Source organism: Syngnathus typhle, linkage group LG5 (assembly GCF_033458585.1).
Source record: "Syngnathus typhle isolate RoL2023-S1 ecotype Sweden linkage group LG5, RoL_Styp_1.0, whole genome shotgun sequence".
In the NCBI taxonomy this organism is placed as follows: Eukaryota; Metazoa; Chordata; class Actinopteri; order Syngnathiformes; family Syngnathidae; genus Syngnathus; species Syngnathus typhle.
The window spans coordinates 19034048-19040047 of NC_083742.1; positions in this window are offsets into that span (position 1 = coordinate 19034048).

Sequence of the window (6000 nt, forward strand, 5' to 3'; positions counted from 1 at the left end):
CTTACACTGTCTAAAGCCTTTTTTCAAAAACTGTCACTTTCAATTACAAAAGAAATACAATTTAAAGAATCTTTAGTATGTATTTTTATTCAATTATTCCACTCTCCATATAGGAATAGAACTTTACGTCTTTTGTTGTAATATAACGGATTTGTGTAACACTTAACAGATTTTTGTTGGTGGTGTGCCTCGAGATTTTTTCCAATGAAAAGGTGTGCCGTGAATTTTAAATGGTTGGGAAACACGGCCTTAAAGGACTCTAATCTGAGCCCAATGGTGAAAATGCACGTGTTGTGTGAAGAAGAAGAAGAGCGAGTGGGGGTCGGGAGGGGGGTGGGTGGGGAGTAGAAAGGAAGATGAAGAGGAGGGTGGTAGAACGGAGTAGCCCTCTCCCTCTGCTGAGTGACACGACCCCTCTCTTCTCTTCAAAGGCCACGCAGCGATCCGCGCATGCGCATCTCATTTGAATAGAGACTGCTCGCCGGTATGAACCCCCACACCCACATATGCGGCAATATTGGATTCAGGTGGGCATTCAATGCTCTCCATCTCGGTGCAGCTATGGTTATAGTTGCTCGCCCCCCCCCCTCCCAGACACACACAAGGACCTCGTCCAAATTCATTTGCATCCACTGATTATATCAGTAATGAATAGCTAGCACTGTGTGATGCAGTTTGTTGGGGGGGGGGGGGGGGGGGGGTATTTGGATAGACAGGTGCCAGAGTGGACAGGGTCCGGTCCTAAAAGGTCAGGCGTCCATTCATTTAATGGCGATAGAGGCGTTGGGGGAGTAATATATATATATTTTTGAGTAGCTGTCATATTCACCCCAAAAGAACTCCATCACAGAAAGTCAGTAAAAAGAATTGCTTTGAGTCCAGTGTTTCTGCTCGCACAACCTGCGATTATTTATTTATTTATTTATTTATTTATTTATTTATTTATTTATTTATTTATTTATTTATTTATTTATTTATTTATTTATTTATTTATTTATTTATTTATTTATTTATTTATTTAACATGTTTGTCAAAATTAAGATGATTAATTAATTAATTAATTAAGATATTACAAGGTTTCATTCATTATTTACATTTAATAGCACCCGGATTAAGTTTTTTTTTGCAATTGCATTTAAACAGTCTTCTGTGCATTTGAACTAAATGTAGGACACGTAACTCCATTGCATAATACTCAAAGGTTTTTTGTTTACTTTTAATGTAAAAAAACAAAAAATGATTCCTTTTGAAATAAAAATGAACGTTTTAAAGGTCTGTGAGTCGCTTTTAATCACTCAATTAACCCGCTCTCATGCGAACACGTTATTCCAAATGCCATTTCTAATGTGATCAGTGGAGTTTTCCTAAGATGCACGTCAACGATTTTATATTCATTTCCAAGGAAACACTGACTAAAATAAATCAAATAAATCCTCCTTGACGTCGTAGTTAGTACCCGCGCTCCGAGTTTGGAAGTTCTGAAGTTTCTTCTCCTGTGTGGCTGGGTTCAGCTTTAAGCGGCAAAGCAATAGTAGACATCTTCTCCTGTCTTTCCTCTCTCTTTTTCTTTTTTTCAGCCTTTTTCTTTCCTTTCTGGTTTGTGTGCGTGTGAGGCCCTCCTCGGAGGCTGTTATTGTTGCTACCTTTGTTTGCTAGATGGCGCCCTGCCTTAGGGGGACCCTCTGCCACCGCAGCCACTCTGCTCGGCTCTCATCTCTGCGTGAACCTTCTCCCCTCCTTCTTCTTGCCTATACAAAACAAAATATAACTCGCAAAAGTAATTTTTTTTTTGGATGCCAACGCCATCTATTTTTAATGTGAACATTTGTAAATATTTAAATTTAAAGGATAAAAAACAGTAATGGAAAAAAATCAACATATAAATAGATCGTTTGAATTTCTTAATTTTTTTTAATGTTTCAATTTAAGACATTTAATTCATGATTTATATAAAAAAAGTGAACTTCAAGTGGAAGGGTAATTAATATTACAATAATTCTAAATATTTGTCATGTTTGTTCAAGCACAATCGGGGATGGTGTTCACTTGACTGAATAATTATTAAATTGTTTTTGTTTTTTTCAGGTGGAGATTCAACGAATATACGAACTCATTCTGTTTAATATCGTTCATCACGTCGAGGAAGTGTTCATAATTCTTGTTTGTTTTCTCCCAAGAGAAAATAAAAATAAACTGCAACAGATCCACTGACTAAATAGCAACTTGTGTGACGTTGATGGATGTGGTAGACACTTGGAGAGCCTGCTGCAGCTCACTTACAAAATAAATAAATCACAAAAACAAAACAAATGAGTTGCAGGAGCAGATCAAGATTTAATTAAGAAACTCACATGTTGGTAAACAGATGAAATCAAAATGTTATGTGTTTTTGTGTTATAGAATATCTGTGGGCGTATTTTGCACACCCACACAAACAGAACTAGTTTTAAAAATACGGTTAAAAAAAAACCAATAATGCCCGCTCGCTTCCAAATGATTTTAATTCGATTTGAGCAATACACTTGATCTTGGTCTTAAAGCAACTCAAAATGACGCGCTGTGCAAAAGTGAGCACGACTCCATTTCTTAGTGTACCTAATAAAGTGTCCAGAAGGCGTTCCGTTGCACACGTGTGCATTCTTGCGCAATGTGGTCATCAGGAGGAGAACGCAATTTACGAGGCTGAGATTGTCTTGACACTTTAGAAGAAGTCGTCTAATGATTCCCAACTGGAAGTCATCATCAGCTCTTCCATCCTATTCGCCCTTTTGCATGTGAATTTCTTTTTCTTCCTCTCGGTGGTGTCAGCGGCTAAAGACGTTCCACTTGCAAAAATCACAATTATTATTATTAATTATTATGATTATTTACAAACTATCATTAGTTAAAGATTGTGTTTTGAGGCAGACAAAGTTTCATGATTATACTTCTTTTTAAGTCAGAGCCCCCCCCCCCCCCCCGCCCTCCGGTTTTACTGTGGTCCAGCAGGTTGCCTTGTAGCTGAACCACCTGCACCCCCCGCCCCCAAAAGACCCAACACTCAACTCTCCTCTTTTACGCTTTCATTATTTATCTTCTTTTTCATAACAAACATGTTTTCTCATTGGTATTGCATACCTCGTGGTATTTTTGTTTTTCCTATAACCAGCCTTCAATGTGACACTTGCGTAAAATGCCCTCCAGGCAAAGGGCGGACTTTGGGTTCAATTAAGGCGGAATAATACATGTGAGATGACCACAGTTGCAGACTAAAGAACAGGGGAGAAAAAAGGACGTCTTTTGTTTTAATGCTGCTCTTTGTGTGCTTCTATGCCATCAATGTCATACTGAAGCCTATTAAAGTATTTAATACCAATCGTCTCTAATTCAATCCATTTTGACATTCCTTTCTTACCCTCCTCTTAATCGAATTTGCCACATTTAAGCTGGCTGCCGCCTGGATTTGGGAGCTCATAAAGCAGCCATTTGGGCTCTATATATCCTCGCGGAGTGACAGCAAATACTGAGGTTTGTCGTCATTCCCTAAGTAGAAAACAAGATATTGCTCAGCCACAGTGGGATTTGAACGCATTAAAATATCTCACTGCTTTGCTGTGATAAAAAAAAAAAAAAGGTAGAGGAGGATTGGTGTTGAAGTAACTTGCTGTCTGTCAGTGTGCTTAGCGTCGCGCTGATATGGACGCTGGCTGCACAGCCTCATCTCTTGGGCTTTTAATTAACAAGCTGTCTCAAAGCTTCAGCACAGCTCCATCAAACAGCACCCCCACGCCCAAACCGAACAAATGCAACACCCCACGAGCACACCGCGTGTTTTGGATTTTGGAGTTAAAAAAAAAAAAGTTCAACAAATAAAGCACAATGATATTTTGGATGCGAGTCCAAATCCTGCTGCTTGCTTTTGTGCGTAAAATGCGCACATACGTTCTCGCGCGTAATTGGATCATTTAATGTCACTTAAGTCATGCAAGTGAATGGAGCCAGTGCATATATTGCTTCCATCTGCTATTTAAACCAATAACAATACAAGTTTACCTTTAATGTGCGTAATCATGTGGTGCAGTTATTATTTGAGAACATTTTCAATTTACAACATCATTTAGACGACAGCAAATGGACTGAACCGTGTTGCTCGTTCACAAGAGGAAAGAAGAAGAAGAAAAAAAAGCTTGCCCCTCTCTCTTTCTCTCTGTCCGTGTCCGCACTTGGTCATGTCGCGTCCCACGCGGGGGAAATGTGACAAGCAAGGCGAGGTCAACAACAAGGAGGGGAGGGGATGGGAGGGTGGTGGTGGTGGGGGGCGCTGTCCATGGTGCTGCGGCCACCAGCCACCCCTGTCCTCGTCACATTCGACAGGACAAGTTGGAAATCGATACAGTGGAGTTGGGCCCGAATAGGGCAGCGCCTTCACACACTACTTAACACACTTACACATCCGCGACTCCTTCAAGCACACGCATGTGTGTGTGTGTGTCGTATTTTGAAATGGATTCAGATATGATTTAAGAGCAATTTGATTCCCCGGATAGCTTTTCTCTCACAAAACAATCACAATGGTGAGCTTCTTTTTATTGTCACAAGCTGCTTTTTATTTGAGCGATTTCTGAAATGTAGTTTTGAACTATTGTTAGGCCAGGATAATTGATTTAAGCATTTTATTTTAGAACGAAAGCATATACACAGTAGTTGCCTGAATTAAAACTTTTTGCGGTCAGCTGAGTAGCTGATGAAAAAAAAAATCTTTTTTTTTGTACCAAGATTTTTATGAATACAGTAGCAAAAGAATAAAATAAAAATAACTCGGACAATTACTTTAGTAGGGCAGAGAGTGACTTTTGTTGTACTATCATTGTGTTTTCAAATTGGAGTATTTCTTACCATGTATTTTTTTCAAAGAAAAATCCCCACGATAAATGATATACAATCCCTTCTGAATTTTTAAATTATTTTGTGTATATTTTCTCTGAACAAAATATGCTGGTACACTTGCATTAGCTCTATCAAATGTTCTATTCTTGAACTCCTATGAGTCTTACCTTTGACTGACTGCATGTGAAAGAGATTATCGAAACATTATTGCAGAGAACTTCTTTTCAAAAAAAAGTCTCTAGAAAAAAAATAACCAAAGCATGAAAACATCTCCCCATTATAATGCATTACAGTTATTTTTTTTTAAATAATAATAATAACAAAATATTCCCCCGCGATTATCCGTGGTTACAATGCAGAGGCATTTAAACTTTGCATTCATTTACGGAGCAAGAGCAAGGAAATAAGTTGATTAAACATTCTGCCAATCTGTCACCGCCTGACAGCTTTTGCTGCGGGGATAAACAGCAATAAAGTAGAGTTGGCTGGACCACCATCATCACAACCACACACACAGAACCCCCCCCCCCCCCCCCCCCCCCAGACTCTCCTCTTCCTCCCCTTTCATCTTCTCTGCTGACTCAGGTGACAAACACAATGAGGGACATTAGAATGGCTGATAGAGGAAGAGATGGGCGCAAAGTCTAAGCCGCCGTCAGGAGGGCGGGGGAGGGAGGGAGGCAGCGGGGTGACACTGCGGGGTGAGGCAGCCAGTGGGCTGCAGGCCCTTTAATAACACACGTATATTAACTCGCTTAACCACGGAGATTCCGAGAAAGCATGCAAGAGAGAAAGCGTGAAATGTGCATCCAAAACGCGCACACGCACATCTGCCCTGCCCACAGCCCCCACCCACAATGCCCGCAGCAGCCACGTGCACGCGCGCGCACATCTGTCAATCGACTGAATGGCATTACGTTCATTTTGAGTCTCATCTGCGGCTGGGTGCAAAGGGGTTGCGCGTTCCCCTCTTCCTCCCTCGCTCGCTGCTTCAATAACAAGTTCTTCTTGGGAGCCCACGCAGCCCACGCACGGCGTGTTTATCCTCGGAGGGATGCGCGCACACATGATGAAACCCACCTATAATGTGGTGATTTCATATTGCCTTGAACTCTCTTTCCTTCCTTTCCTTTT